The sequence below is a fragment of the Seriola lalandi genome, unplaced genomic scaffold (genome assembly GCF_002814215.2).
Source record: "Seriola lalandi dorsalis isolate HSWRI2012SDOR001 ecotype SW California unplaced genomic scaffold, Sedor1 jcf7180002054425, whole genome shotgun sequence".
In the NCBI taxonomy this organism is placed as follows: domain Eukaryota; kingdom Metazoa; phylum Chordata; class Actinopteri; order Carangiformes; family Carangidae; genus Seriola; species Seriola lalandi.
In genome coordinates this window covers 1,084,503-1,101,997 of record NW_019524978.1, presented here as the reverse complement: position 1 = coordinate 1,101,997, position 17,495 = coordinate 1,084,503, and positions in this window count along the sequence as shown.

Here is a 17,495-nt window from a genome sequence, read left to right as displayed (position 1 = left end):
ATTTGTCTTTGAATATTACAAATATTGACAAAATAAATCGTTTTTCTAGTCAAAAATCCTTGAAGTATCCGTATAAAAACTCTTAAATTTGTTCCAAAACATCTGCCCCCTGAGTTGTAAATCAGTGTGATCTGATGGACAATAGTTTACACTTCAAGGATTTTATACACACCAGTACACTGCTCTCCGTTCTCACTCACAAAGAGCAATATACATGCACTGAAGATGGCTGCAGGAGGAGCAGATACACAGAGTGCAACCAGTAACTGTGAATAGAATGCAACCAACATGCAACTTTTCTATGCCCTTTTGAAATACACTCATTCATGATGGCGGGCTGCTGTATGCTGGAGTAGAAGAATCACAGTATAAAAACTCCCTGAGAGAATAACCCAGGATTCTTTGCCTCCACTTTTCCTGAACGTTTATTTTATTCTTTAACTTTGCCTTTGTCTACTGAATGGATGCAAAGCCCAACTTTGTCAACAAAAATCAATGTTTCACAGCAGCCACCATGTCAGGAAAGTAGGATGTTGGATGAACGGATGTTATTGAAATCCCATGATGCCTCTGCATCTTTGCTGGTGTGTGGAAACTGCCAAGGCCTTTATTCACCGAGGCCTTGTGTCTGCTGTGCGGTGAGCCGAAGCAGTCATATAGATTACTCTGCATAGATTTTCACATAGTATATAGAAGGTATTACACCTTTTATCTGTGCAGCAGCACCAAGTGTCAGCACATCTGCTGTAGACGGTGGATTTTGAGGAACTGTGTTTATCTATTACTTTTCTTTTTATAAGTCATCACTGCAACATCCAGCAACATCCAATAAATAACCAGTAATGCGATGTTTCAAGCTTTCAGAGAGCAACACGTATTGGACAAAACACGCATTCTACAGTTGGTGGGGAAAGTGAAATCTTGAATTCTTGAGTTTTTAAATTGCTGTCTGCAATTTGATCATTCCTGCTTTCTGATGCTTACTTTTAACATTTACAGGCTTAAATCTTACTGTGAAGACTGTGAAGACAGCGTGGTCACTTAGGGTTGCATGGTGTTGACACTGTTTGACCCTGCTGAATGGTGCCTGAGCAGCACATTTTCAGCTTCAACTCTGACCTCTGACCTCCATATGTAGACCACTTTGTAACCAAAAGACAATTAACTTTGAGGGATCAATAACACTGAGTCATAAACAGCATAGCTTAATTTGATTATTTTTTCTTGATTTTTATCTTTTTTTCAGTAGTCCAGGAGCTACTTTCTGTTAAATAACCTAATGCAAGTCGTGCTGCTAAGTACTATTGGTGATATGAGACACAAGTTGCTACATTTTCTCAGCAAATCCAATGCCCTGCCTGGCTGGTGGTGGACTGAATGAGGACGATTAACCAAGAAGCCACCCCTGCTCAGCAGCTTCATACCATTCTGCTGTTCCTGTGAATGATTCTGTGAGTAATTTAGAGCGACATCTCTGTTTTGCAGACACTTCGTGAGGCCTGCATGTCGCACAGGTTTTAGCCTGTGAGGCAGTGGTGGGCACAGGTTTCAGACAGCCTGTTGTTTCTCGGGCGGGTACCACGCGCAGATACCAAGCAGGAGCGCCAGCGCCTTGACAACTTTTCCATAATTAGATGAGGCCTTGCGCTCAGTGTGGGGATTCTTGCACAGAAATCTAACATGACGTGTGATCACGACCCAAAGTCGTGTTTAATTAATTTTTGTTGCAACACAGGGCACACAGACATCATTCCCTGCAGCTCTCTGGACTGAAAAACCCAATGTTCTACTAAAATAGGCTACTTTAGAGTATTTGTGAGTATTTGGATGCATGTTTTTAGACTTAACCTGTATTTTAGGCAAAATTAAACAAGTGATAAGACCAGGGTTTTGGTCTTTGGAACAAAGATTCTGTTCAACTATTTTATAATAAAAGAGCAGGGAAATTAACATGTTCAAATAAGCTAACCTAGTTCAGTTAAGATACACAGCACGTTGCCTTTAGCTGTTGAGCATGTCTTTGCCGCGTCTTGAATGTCGGCACATGCTAGCCAGGCTTGTGCTTATTATTCTGCTGCAAGCTCCAGATGGATCAACACATGCTGAAAATATTACAAGCAAGACATTTGCATGTGACCTAAATCCTTCACTTCTGCTCCACCATGCAAACAAGTCAGTCCAAAGACATTATTTAATGATCCTGGATTGGAACATTTGTACCTCACAATCTATTTTGCCATACTGGGAGACATTTAAAGCAGCTGATTTTAGCTGATTAGTTTAAAATGCATGTTATATATTCCGTCAAATTAAGTATGGCTGGTCCACATTTTGCCAACTTTTTTGATATATTGTACCCCATTTGGAAATTAAAGGTACTTATTATTGTCGCTGAAAGAGCAGTAGCATACTGTTATTAGTTAATTGTACTACGTTTTGTTTATTAATGTGTGTGATGGTGCTGCTAATATGTTCATCAGCCTAAAAATACTATGTACAGGGCAGAGAATAATAGGCCTATAATTAATGCATTGTTTAACTGTATTAATTGTAATGTATATGTGTGATTTATGTCATTTGTATTGTATGTGATGTATTGATGTTTTTAAAGTTGCATCTTAAATGAATATGGACCATGATCCAAAACAAATTTAATCGCCTGGCTGACAAAGAAAGGTAAGCCTGACATCACACTTGATGCACTCAAGACCTGTAAGAGAGCACTGACAATCAGCCTGAGGCACACTATTGGCTGAAATCACATTTAACATGCATGCGCTTTAAGAAATTAACATGCATGTATTTGCAACAATAGCCTGTGCTGTTGTTTTCTGGATCTTCATTAATTCTGTAATTGTTTGCTGCCAGTGATTTACTGCCAAGTTTTGTGAACATCAAAGCATGTTCTCTTTTTTCTGAAACCAGACATAACCCATTAAATTAACATGCATATTGCATCTTGAGCTCAATAAGTTGCCTAATTAATTGTGAGAGGCAACAACAGCTTGTGGTTCTTATGGGTATAGAAAGTAGTTTGTCCTCTTAGCTTGTGTGCTTCTGGTGCGTGTCCTTCCTGTATGTTCAATGTGTGTGGTTTGCTGATTATAAATGAGGACAGCAAGGTGCATGTGATGGTAATGCAGCCTCCAGTGCTCTCCTTGCCCATTAATAACCTGGTTCCCTTTGAACGGGCCACGATGAGCGAGGTGGCCTCTTTTTTTTTCATCTGTTGCAGCATGTAAATCCGCCTGCTGTGTTATCTCCTTAACTGCTCAAGGGTCCACCTGAGTTTGTCCACCTGATGGATAAATTAAAGAACCTACAAAGGCTGTATTTTTTCTTTTTGATCAGTATGTCACAGTGCTTAGTACTTTGTCAACATCACACATCGCAGTGATTGGCAGGTGACAAGGTTGGACATAATGAATACTGGAAACACTGTGTTCATTTTTAAATAATGCTGAAAGCTAGTTCTTTCAACACTATGCCCCCACTTTATAACACAACCTTTCTGTGAAAAATGTGTTGTCATAAAGCCCATGCTGAAATAATGACATCACCAGGGTTACTTTTTCCGACTTTGAAAGCTCCCTGCAGAGCCACAGAAGACAGAGGACATGTTTTGGTTTTTTCCACATTATTCAACCGTTGTGACATGTAAATGAACTCGCTGTATCAAATTGTTGGAGAGTCATTTTAAATTTTCTTGTTAAATAAGCTAACTGAAGAGTGTGCTGACGTGAAAACTAGTTGTTTTTTTTTCAAGCTGCTACAGTAAATATTTTTATATTGAGAGTGGAATAAAAGATAATGTATAATGTTAAAGGGTTTCCCTCAGCTCTACGGACAATATTAGCATCTTTCAGCATATTATTTTTGGTTTACATCCTGAACTTTCCTTTTTTAGTTCGCTCTTTCCTCTCTCATCAGCTGTGTTTCCATATATAACAGGGAGCTTTTCGAAAGAAAAAAAGCTCTGAAGCTCTGATGAAAACCACTGAACGATACCTGTCCAGCACCAAATGGCAAACAGATGAAGTTAGCATGGAGCATTTAGCTGCAAAAGTACCTGATGTTTCCTTCAGGAGTTGGTAAAGACCAAACCTGAGCTAAAATGAAGGGGGAATTGTCATTGTTTAGGTCAGTTTGGTCAAGTTTGCATTTGTACTACTACTTGGAGTGGCATGAGTTGGATCTTTCAACCACTCATCACAACAAGAAGAAAGGATGTGATAGAGACAAGAGTTAGAGAAAAGCTGTTGCTTTCAGCCTGTGGAGGCAGCTCTTGATGAGTAAAGGAATTAAGTTTGATGGTGAGCTCGCAACATTTCTTCTAGACTGACAAGTAAACAGCTGTTAATGCTAATGCTGTAGCAATAGCAAAACTTATAAATACCTCGTTTTATCAGGTGGCTAGAAAACAGGAATTCAAATGAATGTTAATGTTGCCTTACATCCACTGCATATGTGCAACTGTTGATAAAAAGCTCATCATATCAACTAAAAACATAACAATATGTCAGTGTTGTGTTTTCGTTGCCCATAAGTGGCAAAAAAAAAACTTTGAATGAAGGTTTATAATTGTGACTACTTTGGAGAATAGACTAGCGCTAAAAGCCCAATATTTCAAAACAATCAGACTGTCAAACTCTCCAGTGAATCCCCATCATGGAGCCATGCATTGTTCCTATAATCTTTGAGATGCAACTGTATTGTCTCTACAATGAGTTGTTCAAATATAATCTAAAAATATACAGCTTGTATACCCCAAAGGTTATTTAAAATCATCATCTGTTGTTCTGGTCATTGAATTTCTCACAGGCCTGTAAAGAGCACCTGATCAGACTCTTGACCTTGTGTAGAAGGCTCTGTGTGATTTTCTGTACTCCAAACCCAGCTCCCAACGCAAATGCTCTGGTCAGAGTATTTCATGAAAAAAAAGATGCAAGTAGAAAAGATCGATCAATCAATTATAACAGGACAACACTGGCTTAGTAAAATAATACTCTCCTGTGTGTAGGTGTGTCTGTCTTCTGCTGGCTGCATATGGGTGGATAGCTCATTATCCATTGTCAGCAGGGACAATGGCCTGGAGGCCAGGCTACGCTGGCCCAACAGCCCCGAGCACAATACCTATAAACAGCGAGCAGCCTAATTCAAAACACAGTCTAGCATCACCGTGTTGTCTCACAATGACAAAGGCGATGAATAGGGAGGTGGGCTTTTAAGCAGACAAGCGTTATCTGTTGAAAGGTGGGAGTGTGTTCCAAATGAAAGGTTGCAGCAGTGAAAGTATCGAGTGGTAACCTCAAACATGTCTGATGTTTTTTTTTTTTCATTTTTCCGACTGGTTGTCAAACTGCAGGTGCTCTTATCAATACTTTTTTTTGAAAGAGGATGTTATTTGGATGCACTAAAATGAAAAACCACTAGCCTTAGATAACTGCACGTTTAAGATTAGACACGTTAGCCCATATAAGATACAGAATCAGATGACGCACAGCATTGATTTGCTTGAGTAGCTTTTAAAATGTTATGCATCAGCTCACTAATGCATTTAACCCTCATGTTGATTGGTACAAATGTGCCCCCTCATTTGAGCCTCTAGGCACTGAAATCAGAGATATAATAGTCCTGTATGTTCTAAATGAGGCCAATATGTGCTTTAAATGACGTACGCGAGTGTGGAAATGTCATTCATGTAGGTCAACGAGTCTACATCCATCCATCACCTCCACCCACCAGGATCTTGAACACATCGAGAGAGAGAGGAGTCAATCGAAGAAAAGATCTTTGTGTTACTTGCGCTTGACTATGCGTGGTCTGAGTAACAGTAATCCAATCAGATAAAACACTACTCAACATACAAGTTTTGCCAGATATTTCAGCTGCTGCATGCGCCCACCACAAAGATTCACTAGTTCCCTGTCAACTTGTTGGCTTTCGTTACACTGAGCTTTGACGTTCTGCACCTAATTCTTTTGACACTGTTCTTTAAATGGGTTTTGCAATTAGACTCAAATATCTGCCTCTGTTTACTCTCAGCCATGTCTCCCACACTGTCCCCATACTCTAGCAATGTCCAGTATCTCTTCTTCTCTCTCACCAAGTGGCTCCTATACTTAGTCCGATATGTCCTTGTTTGTACAATGAGCCTGTTAACAAAGCCATGGACAGGTTATTGTGGTATCTCATGTCTCATGGATGTTGTTGCTCAGCTATTGAGCATCACTGACAAGTTGTCTTGAAGGTAGGTGAAATGGACAACATATGTTCAGATAAAACACTGGAGAAACAAAGGTGAAGATAAACAGGTTAAAAGCTGCAACTACCTGGCATTTTCTGATTTTCTGTAGGTATGACACACATAGAGCTGGTAATGCCTCATAGGGGTCACTCTTTGAAGATTAGGTAATGCTACTCAGCCTATGAACAGTTGTGTTTGTGGCTCTGGGGGAGTTTTTAAGTGTTTCCAAAGAAATCTGTGGTGATGTCATCAAAGGTACCTGGGCTTGAGCATGGAGACTTCTAGAAATAAAGTCTGCATTACCAACAGTCGACATGGAGCATGAAAAACATGAGCATATAGCTATTGCAACAAGTCCTCCAATGTAAACAACCATAGATTGTCCCTGCCCTTAGATACTGCCCATTGGGGTGTAGCAGAGGCAGGCGCGCTGGACCTTCGTTGTCATGGTAACAATAATACGACCAATAGGAGCATACCAGCGGCTGGCCTACTGGACAGTCGTCATCATGGTGACCATAATGAACATGTGGTCAAAACCAAAAACTAAAAGATGAAAAGATGGTGTTTTATCGTCACAATACTTCTTCGAGGTTCATCGTCATGGTTACAATGATAGACATGCGGTTAAGATTGTGGATAAAACAAACAGACTATCAGCTGTCCTGTGTTTTGTCAACACACACATCCACCGAACATCCTCCTAATGCAGATTTTGTCGCTTTACATAGTACGTCACCTGACTGACTTCCTCCTTGACTCCTGTCATAATTATCATGGCCACTATAGAGATTACCTAACAAAAATAAAATTTAAAATGTAGGGACTAATAATCAGGATACCTTGGCCACAGATTAGATTAGATTTTTTTTATCTATTTATTTTTTTAAATCTGTCTCTTTGGAGATCTCCCAGCTTTATGGAAGTACAATAGTAAAATTTAAATACCCACTTGATGAATATACTTCATCATCATCTGTTCTATTTTTCTTTTCTTCTGAGTAACAAAGGAACATGTCACTGAGATCTTTTTCAAGAGAGATGGAGGAGAAAAAACAGCATAAAAAGCACCACTCTCAATAAGTACTATACAATTCAGATTCAGATTGAGACTTTTTTCCCCTTTTTTTCTTTCTTTAGCACAAGTTAAGCTATCAGTATGTTTAAGTGTTTTAATGTAAGCTGAGATGATTAGCATGTCCACCTAAGAAGCTTACTACCAACAGATATATTGCTAATATTTTCAAACATATCAGGTTTCCATTAAATACTGAACCGTATATAATACTATGATTGAAAAAACTATACAACAGTACTCTTTTATTCCATGCTTTACATGGATCAGATGAGGATGCCTCCTCCTCCTCCTCCAGTCCTTTAACTTGATATCATGTTGATATTATCAACTACACATTTAAAACATTTACTCAGAGTTGTAGTTTCAAAAAGAGTCAGTCAAACACTAATCAACTCATCACGCTAACGATAGCTAGCTAGCTACGATATGATATGTTAGCAACAGCTGCCGTTTTAGCTGAAAAATCCAGAGCCAAGAACTGAAAGCCTGCTTTGGTCTACGCTTATTAAAAATGACATAGGAGGAATTTCTAGGTGCTACAAAAGCAACTGGACTTGCTTGAGGTTCTTGAAGCTGTTTCACTGTTTGTTCAATACATTTTGAGGATTTGTTTATAGGGCAAAGGTTTCCATATGTGTAGAAACGGTTGCATGCAAGATCCCCTAAACTGGAGCACAACCAAGAATCAGAAATCTTTTAGCCCTCCTCTGGCTGTTTCTCTGTCTCTCTTACTATCTCCCTGTTGACCGTGCCCCACTTCAGCCAAAGACACGCCTTTTGCTGCTTGTGGCGATGCCCTCCAGATGTTTTTTAGTCCATATCTTAGCTCACAGAAAACAGGGAGGGTTCATCATGTGACCATCATGTGTCTGACCATGCTGGTTTTTCTGGGTCGGTCAGCTTCTCCCTCCCTCTCTGACGCTGCTGTTTCAGTACCCCCAGGCCATTGAGGCTGGTCAGTGAGGCCACATGACCTGAGGCTATGGGTAAACTCAGGCAGGTCTTGGGCCAAGAGGTGCCGCCTTACATTTGCAGTTAGTTGGTCTGCAGAGCCTCTGTGATGGGCCTGGATGTGATCGGATCCGAGTAGCACTAATCCACTGGGCTGGTTGGGGCGGGGTGGGACTCTGGTGTCCCATTAAGTTTAGCCTGGAGGATCATAAGGTTACAATTTCAAGAGTCTGGACTAGCCTTGGGTAATGCAATCTGAAGGTCCACCGCGCAGAGATCCTTGGAAGAATACAAGGGAAGAGAAGAGCTATTAGTCTATCAGAGTGACAGAGAGAGAGAGAGAGAGAGAGAGAGAGAGAGAGAGAGCAGTGGGAGGCTTAGACTTTTAAAAAGAGAGGAGTTTTCAGGCCTGGAAGAATGAAAGCATTTATCTTAACCTCACACCTCTGGACTGATCGCTACAGTTACATGTACTTGAAGTGAATAACCTTTCAGAAAATGTAAATTTTTAAGTATAGTTAACATTTAGAGTCACAAAAAACAAGGTCCTGGGTTTGGATCTCACCTCCAGTTTCCTCGTACTGCCCAGTGACAACCAAGACCCCTGTACCACCATGACCCCAGTGCTATCAGCCCTGTGACAGAGATTCATTCAGGGGTGTTCCTGTCTTCCATCCAATTCATGATGGAATGGATTCCAGCTACAATATAATATTAGCGCTTACAGTAGTATCCATCCATTTATCATGGGCTAAATTAATCAAAAAATGTTATCTATCAAATGACATTATTTTATTTAGATTCATATTAGCATGCAATTTTATGCAGATTTTTTTTTTAAATTACTCAACTTATTTTTTCATGTCCACCAGGTGGTATCCATCCATTCAGAGTGTTTCAGTTTTATTTACCCAGGTCTTCAGATAGCCATTACGACACTTTTGCCACCACAACAATTTAATGTAATGTCACTTATAGTGCAATGCTTACAGCTTTGAAAATATTGCTTTTTAAGCATTTTACAGAGTTTTCGGGGTACAGGGGTTAAACCACTCTGATCAACTCACTAACCCAGCCTATTTGAAATAGCAGCACTGCTTTTTTTTAATGTATTAAGTTTTATTATGTTAGGTGGGGTGGTCTAAGTTTCAGGCCAGATTTGCTATGAAACACTGCTCACCACATGTACCAGTGGTGGTAAGTGGGAAACAGAGGTGAACCGGTCCTCTAATTTTTAATAATATAATAATTTTTTATCCCAAAGCAGGTAAATTAACAAGGTTTCTAACATTTCAGAACATATTCTTCTAAGTAAGATGAGGACCACCAATTGACTGTAATACAGGTTTTTCTCTAAACTCTAAAAGGCCTATTGAGATTTTACTACTGTATCTCCAAATTCATTAGTGACAGCTTTGCCAGTGGTAATACAGAGCACCTTTTGTTTGACATTTACAGGTAAGTAAAGAAAGATCAGAGGCTGTTCAGAGATTTAGGAATTATTTTTATTTTAATGTGCATATCCTCAAATCAAACCTAAACCCTGTGGGCATCATTGTTTAAATGAAAGCTGATGTAATCAGACTCAATTATATCCTGAGGACATGTCCCTTTTAGATCCTGTTTGTTCTTTCCTTTTTCAGGTTTCAGCTCATGATATTAATTGGGTCCCATCTCAGCCCACTTCATTGAACCTGACACTCCAAAGAGGCCACGTCTTTACATCTACAATATGGAGGAAAGTGAGGGAGTGAGAAGAGAAAAAACCTGACAAATTAAAATTAAATTACTGACCAGTTGATTTGGCAATTATGGACAATTAGCCAGCACGTGGGGAAATTTGAAAATTATAACATGCCTGATCTTGTTCAAATGAGCACTTTGACACTGTGACCTGTTTTAGCCTCCAGGGGCAAAACAAATGTAGGAGCAGTGCGTTTTATGGGGACAGACTTCACACCATCCTCCAGTACACACAATTATCAGTAACCACAGGCATGTTTGTTACAAAACACAGATCTTTATAATGGCATTTTTTGCTATATTGAAAAGTCACAAACCATTTTCAAAGCTGATGCTGAGGTTATTATGGTAAATACCACTGAGTCGCCACAGTGCAGGCAGACCTGAGCAGTAAAAGAAATAAGGGTTTCATGATTCTCTTTTTTGGAGAGACAGAGACAGTCTTCAATGCAGCACAGTACAAGTTAGATAATAAATAATAGTGTGATGTTTTTTTTTTTTAATTAAATGTTCAAATCTATTAATCTAGTTTCTAGGTCTGTCAGTCAGTCCACCACTTTGGGGCCAGACTGACATATCTCAACAACTATTGAATGACTATTGCCTTGAAATCTGATGCAGACATTCATGCAGTGGTGATGCTAGACTCTGGGGGGGCCCAGGCAGATAAGCCCTTCAAAGAAACCCCCACAGTGGCCCCACTTATAGGGGATTGGGGCAAAAGCAGTGCACTGCGTATTGTCTTTATGGAAGGTTTAATGGGGTTTAAAGTTGACATTGCAAAATGTGACTCCTGGTGGTGCGTCTCCCGAGGGGGCCCCAAGCGGTTGCCTGACTTGCCTGTTCACAAGCTGTGCCTCTGCATTCATGTTAACCAAAAAATCAATCCCACTGACTTTGGTGATCTGCTGACTTTCCCTATAGAGACATTATGAGGTGAAATGTCTGGGTTTCACTGAAATCTTGACAACCATTGAATAGATCCATGAAATTTGGTGCGGATAAATATTCATGCTGCCTGGAGAATGAATCAACTTTTCATCTGTCAAAGTTTTCACAAAATGTTTCACTTATCTAGCAAAATTTCTAAATATCTGCAAGCTGTATTGAGACTAAATGCCAGAGGATGAACCCTGGTGGATTTGGCGATCCCCAGATTTTTCCTCTAGTGTCACTATGAGGTTGCCACGTGTTCCCAACAGGATAAATTTGAACTTTTGTGCATCAACGAAATGCTTGAAAATCATTTATTGTGAGCTGGAATGACCTTGAAAAGAAAGAAAAACCTTGGATTTATACTCTATTACATATAGACATAAAGATTAATAGCTTTCACTCAGCATACATTTGAACTCTCAATATATTCTGAATTTGTGCTCTATTAAAGCTATTAGAAGGTGCAGCATTATGCAGAAACTGCACACATCAAAATAAAAGCAATAACTCTCCTACCCTACCTATAATTTAGAAAATCTTCAAAATTAAATTTTTTAGGGAGTAAAAGTCTTGTGTTGTCTGTTTCTGCTGGAGAGGCAGAACAACCTGCCGTGAGAAAGCATAGTGGCACTCGTGCTGTGCTCTGTTCCAGACATAACAGCTTTCGTATGGCTCAGAGGTTATTGGAGGAATGAACGTTATATGCCTCAGTTCCCCACAGTAATAAGCAGCGTTAAACAGTCGCGGACAAGCCGATGATCCAAATGATCCAAGTCTGTGTCAAAAAAGGCAAAGTATTAATTCCTGCTGGTGATTTTGGATTTCTCCACCTTCATTTTCATTTCTCACATGTCAAATGAACAACAGGACTGATGAAATGTTGTGTTACCTTTATCACATTTAGAGTTCTGTGTCGGCTTCTTCCGCCTTGGTGCGAAGGAGTGAAGTCAACCATTGCTGTAAGTCTTGTTGGGGAACAGCCAGCGTTATCTCTCCAGCAGCAGATTCTTCTGTTCGTCATTTTCCTTCGCACTCACAGGTTTGGGGTTACATAGTATGTCAATTAAAGAGCTTGTTCTGTGTGGTCTTCCATCCTTTCATTCATTCAGTCCAGTTATTTTAACATATATACTCTAACCCGGCTGTCCTTTCAGACCCTGCCACTCTGACCTGCCTGCCTTTCCTGCCAGTAGAATCACCTGACCTGCACCTCCACACTCACCTGCCCCCCATTCTCCTCGTTTCCTCATTAGCTCCTTCGTATATACACCGGTCCTTTTCCACTTGCTCTCTGCCAGACTGTCTTTTTGCCATGTGCCTTAGATTCCCAGCGCTCTCCTGTTCCTTGCCTGCCTGTTTTGATCCTGAATTGGTTTTGGACCTTGCCTGTGTGTGTGTTGTTTGTTTTGAGGGGGGGGTTTTCCTCGGCCTGATCCTTTGTGCTTTGTCTGCCTGTCTGGATTTTTGTATCTTTGTTTTTTTTTTATTTCTGAATTAAAAACTCTTTACTTTAACATCTGCCTCCTGAGTTGTGCTCTTTGGTCCATTTTCTGATATGCACAACACTGTTTTGTCCCCTGAGGGCATGTTTACCTTTATGACATCTACAAACTAGATTTGTTGGAAGTGCTGCCAGGTTAACTGCTAAAATTTTTGGCTGTGGTCAAAAGTATCAGAATATGCCCTTGTTGCAGTTTTCTCCTCTAGAAATTTTGTTGTGACACAAACCTTGAAGCAGTGGTGTGCTTTATTTGCAGTTAGATAAAGGAAGACTTGTATCCCAAGACTACAGTATGACCTCATTCTCAGCTCATGAATTGATTTTATTCAGAAGTGGAGAATTAGCAAGGCCAGTATCTTTCAATTGTTGGAAAAGTTCTTTGAGAGTGCAGAAAAATAATCAAAATAGCCCATTTGCCTTGCAATTTCTTAATTCTTAAAGCAATTTCTCCATAGCACTATACAATTCCCTCTTCTGTATGGCACGCTTCAATAGGGAAGAATGTGTTTACATGATTCGGGCTGCTCCTGAGGTCATTTGCATCACTCCGAGCCAATCCTTTCAGCTTCCAGTTCAGTAAGTTTCTGTATTTATTTGAACAAGTCATATGATATCCCTGCATTCGAGTGATTTCCAATGGTGAGCTGTCAGGTTCTTTCTTATACGAGGTGTGAATGAGAGTGGGAATGCGGTGACGGACACTCCTCACAGGGCGCTTGTTAGAGTGACTAACTCTCTGTGGCCTCCCTGTCCTGACCTCTGTGACCTTCATCTGCACTGCAGCATCCATCAGCCACGGCGCTTAAAGGCCCAGAGGCAAAATACAAACTCTACTAACTTTCAAGTGTCAACACAGTGCACAAAAACACACGTTATTATTGGACAGATTATTACTGGCCAAATATTACCTGACTTTTCAATCCTGATTGCAATTAAAATCAGTGTGTGAATAGGAATAAGATAGTGGTAATCTTTGATGATGAAAACTTTATTTTTTTTAAATTATGCTCTTATTTTGAAGGTATTTGTGTGAAAGGGTAATATGCAAGAACTGTGGCGCTCGTGTAGGTGTAAATATTGAAAGTACTTTCAAAACTGATGTGATGGCTTCATTAAAAGAGGTAGAAAAAACCTCCAGATTTAATATAAATATTTCTACTAAAATTACACAAAAATATGACAAAAACAACATAAAAAATTGTAATTGAAATATTTTTAACTGCTAAAGTCTGATGCCTTTGCTTTATGTGAAACTGAATCAGCACTAATAGAAAAATGTCAAACTTGGAAAAATAATTAAATTCTGCAAGAAATAGAAATGAATTCAAATAGTCTGTGGACATTGTTACGGACAGTCTCCCATGTTTTATTGTCAGGCCATCACTGTCGTCCAGTCAGATCAACTAAAGAGCCAATTACTGTGATGAGATACAGGTTGCAAAGCTGGTTAAAGTTAGTTTGAATTGTGAAGCACTGTCATGTTTTAAAATTCCTGCAAGGAAAAAGACTGGGGAACCAATTATGATAACAAGAATACTTCCTCAGGAAGGCAATGGAAATAATGAAAGAGAGGCTCTCCATAGCTTTATTCTGCTTGATTTGGTTGGTTTGCTTTGGCCAAGATATTCAAAAACAGCACTTATAGCCTTAAGCTGCATTATTAATTCATAATATTAAAAAAAGAGAAGAGTGGGAGAACACGGGATGTACGGCACTACGAAGATGTTTCCTTGAACATGCACTTGACTCCAGTCCGATGCGCTTTTGCACAGCACAGTATGCCTGTCTGAGTTCACAAGCCAATCCTCCCTCCAGGTTTGAAAACTGCACTGGCCACTCACAGAGCCCAGGGCAAGGCATTCATATGGCGGGCGAGCTGCATATTAGACACATATGGTGCCGAAACAGATTTAAGAAATAAGCTGTCATCAAATAATCAAATCATTCATGTTTCAGGGAGCAATAATGGAGGTATGTGAGCAGATATGTCTGGGAATTTTCCTAGTGGGACGCCTTTGTGTGTGCTTGGTGTGCCTGTGGACAAAGGCTAGTTACTGTCGCTTCTCCTCTCTTCTCCACGCTCACACGCAAAAAGCAAACGAGAGAAGTTCATCAAAAAATTACAGCAAACAAGCTTAATCTTTATAATGATGGTGATTGGCTATTTGATAGACATTAGATCCATTTCAATGTCCAGGTGGACAGAGGACAGTTTCTTTATATCCAGCTGTAAAAGGAAAATTTCAAAATGTCAAAACTAAGGAAAACGTTAACACGTTAAGACTCAGAGTAGAGCTTCTGGTCTTTTTACTCACTTTTATCTCTCTTCAATTTCATGCCTTTATATAATCTCTCTCTTTTCTTGTTTTGTCTTTTATTGTGAAGAACTTTGTGAAGACTAATTTAGAAAGGTGGTATATAAATAAACTTTACTCCTGTTGACACTTTGTGCAGTGGTTCTCAGACTTTTTCACATCAAGGCCATGCACCCCCATCTGATAAGATTGTCGCCTTTAGATGATTTATTACAGGAAGTGTTCGAAATCCATGACCAAAACACTCATACAATCTGTCATTGTGTTACTTATGGACGGAATTATAGTGAAAATAAATGATTCCTCATTTTGCTGGGAGCCCTCAGGAACCGCACTTTGAGAACCACTGACTTACTGAACCTTAATCTTTCTCTCGAACTGCAACTTCAATCCTAAAACTCTGGGTGAGGTTACCAAGTTATTCATGAAGGTGAATAAACCAGCTTTTAATGTAATTCATTTCTTTTCCTCTTTCAAATACATTTATAAAAACTAAAATGACTCATGAATACTGTTTTTCATCTGTTTTCTTAGCAATAAAAAAACATGGAATGAGTATCAAGTACTACTGTAATAGCTGAACACATGTAAGACTGCGCTGTTTTTCTTTGAGTCAAAAGTAGTTGGCTAGCTAACACTTGTGTTGTTGCTGATAAGATGACTGCTGATCAATTCCCATTGGTCCAGATAAGCACTTAAATTAATTCATTAGAGCCTTAGCTGAGCAGTGGCTGGATATGATGCACACTATGCAAGCACTAGAAAAGACAAGCCGTGCTCCCTGTACCCTGTCTGCACTCCTGTCTCTTATACACATCTGGCCATGCGTCCATGCTGTGCATGACAGCTCGCAACATCCTCTGCCACAAATGTTTTCTCAAAGCATCCACTTCCGTGACCCTATCAGCACATAAAACCTCCCCACAGCCCCTGATGGAGTGTGCCTCTCACTTTTTTGAATGTGTCAACAATTTCTGGCTGGCTGGCCAGACACGGCGTCCTGGCAATGTCTGCTGTGTGTCTGTGTGTGCACGTGTGTGCGTGTGTACGTGGGCCACTGTGTGTGTGTGTGTATGTGTATCCATGTATACGTGTGTTTTTGTACTTGCTTATGTATGTTTGAATGTATTTATTTATGTCTTTTTCGCCATAAAGCAGGAAAAAAGGGCCATGTCATTCTTCCACATCTTAATCAGGAGCTACACACAGGAGAGGGCTTCTGCAGCATGGACCTCTCTGATCATGTTAATGAGGTCCCCTGGCTATGCAGTCATTGAAGTATAATTGACTTGTTCGTCTCTTATCTTCCTAATAGACACTCTGACCCAGAGCACGTTTATTTCGCTATGAGAAATGTCAAGAAGAATTGGAAGTTTCCTCAGTGTGCCCATTAAAACTGAAGGCATGCCACCCTGTCTCCAGCCAGCCAGGACTGCCATTGGCTCCCTGCCTCATTATGCAGATGCCAAACGCAAATAAATGATTTGCAGATCACTGCTGCCCCCACCGCTCTCCCCCCGCACTCGTCCTGTCCCTCTTCCCAAACTGTGGTCTCCTCTCTTCTACCAGGAAAGGAGGACATGAAGGAGGGAGGGAGGAAACACAAAACTGTCCGAGGAGCACCATGACGATTTGTCTCTCTGGAGCAAAATAAATAATACACAGTTAGTAATTATAATAAGACATGTCCCTGACTTGAAAACCTGGCGAAGCGCATTGATGTTGTTACAGCCACGTATGTCTCCTGGCTTTCAGGACCTATCAGAATCAAACAGGGCCGTGTGTAATGTGGATGGAGCAGGATGCAAGCTGCGAAATCAGACGCCAGGCGAGGGCGAACCAGTGACTGTGGTCACACGCTTGTGGATATGAGGGGGAACATCTGTGCACATCAGCAGCGTACCGTCCCTGCATGTCCACCATGTCTTCTCGGGCCAGTCGCAGAGTCACGAAGAAATTGCTTTTGGTCACAACACATTGTTTGCTGAAAAATGTCTGTTTTCTGCAGCTTAGATCTTCCATACCTCCACTCTCTTAAAGCAGGAGTTGTTCTAAGAACCCGTATTTTACGGCAGCCCTGCACAGAATGAAAGGTTCTTTTACTTCACAGAAAAAGATTTAATTGGATATGATGATGATGATGACTTTACAGGTAAATAGATCAATAATGATGAATGCAATGCAGAAAAAAAAACATTAAATCAATTAGTAAATTGCTTGTTTTTCACAGCTTATTGGATGACTAGCCTGCTGTGAAAATGTATTGTTGGTGTAGGGGTTAATGGGCTCCCAAAGAACAGTAAATGATTTGTTTTACTGTGAAATGTTTGGGGAAAATAGGTTGCCTAGAGGAGCAGCATTCATCTGCTGCTCAAAGAAACACAATGCACACACTGACCCACATTTATTAACTGAGCCATGCAGCCAGGTGTCTGTTTATAAATCATTTACAGGTTATGATTTCATCAATTGTATGGTTCTACATACAGGTGTTACGCAAATACATTCGATTTTAATGGTATAGTTCACTGAGACAACACAATTTCAGAATCATTACACGTAACTAACGTTATCAAAATGCCATGTAATTCACTAGCTTACAAATAATTATGGCCAGTGGTGTTTCAGGGAGTTTAGGGGGTTGAGCTCAGACCACCTGGGCCTAAGGTGAGGGTGTGTGCACTCCAGGCACTTGTCAATTTTAAATTTATTTTTTTGGGGGTG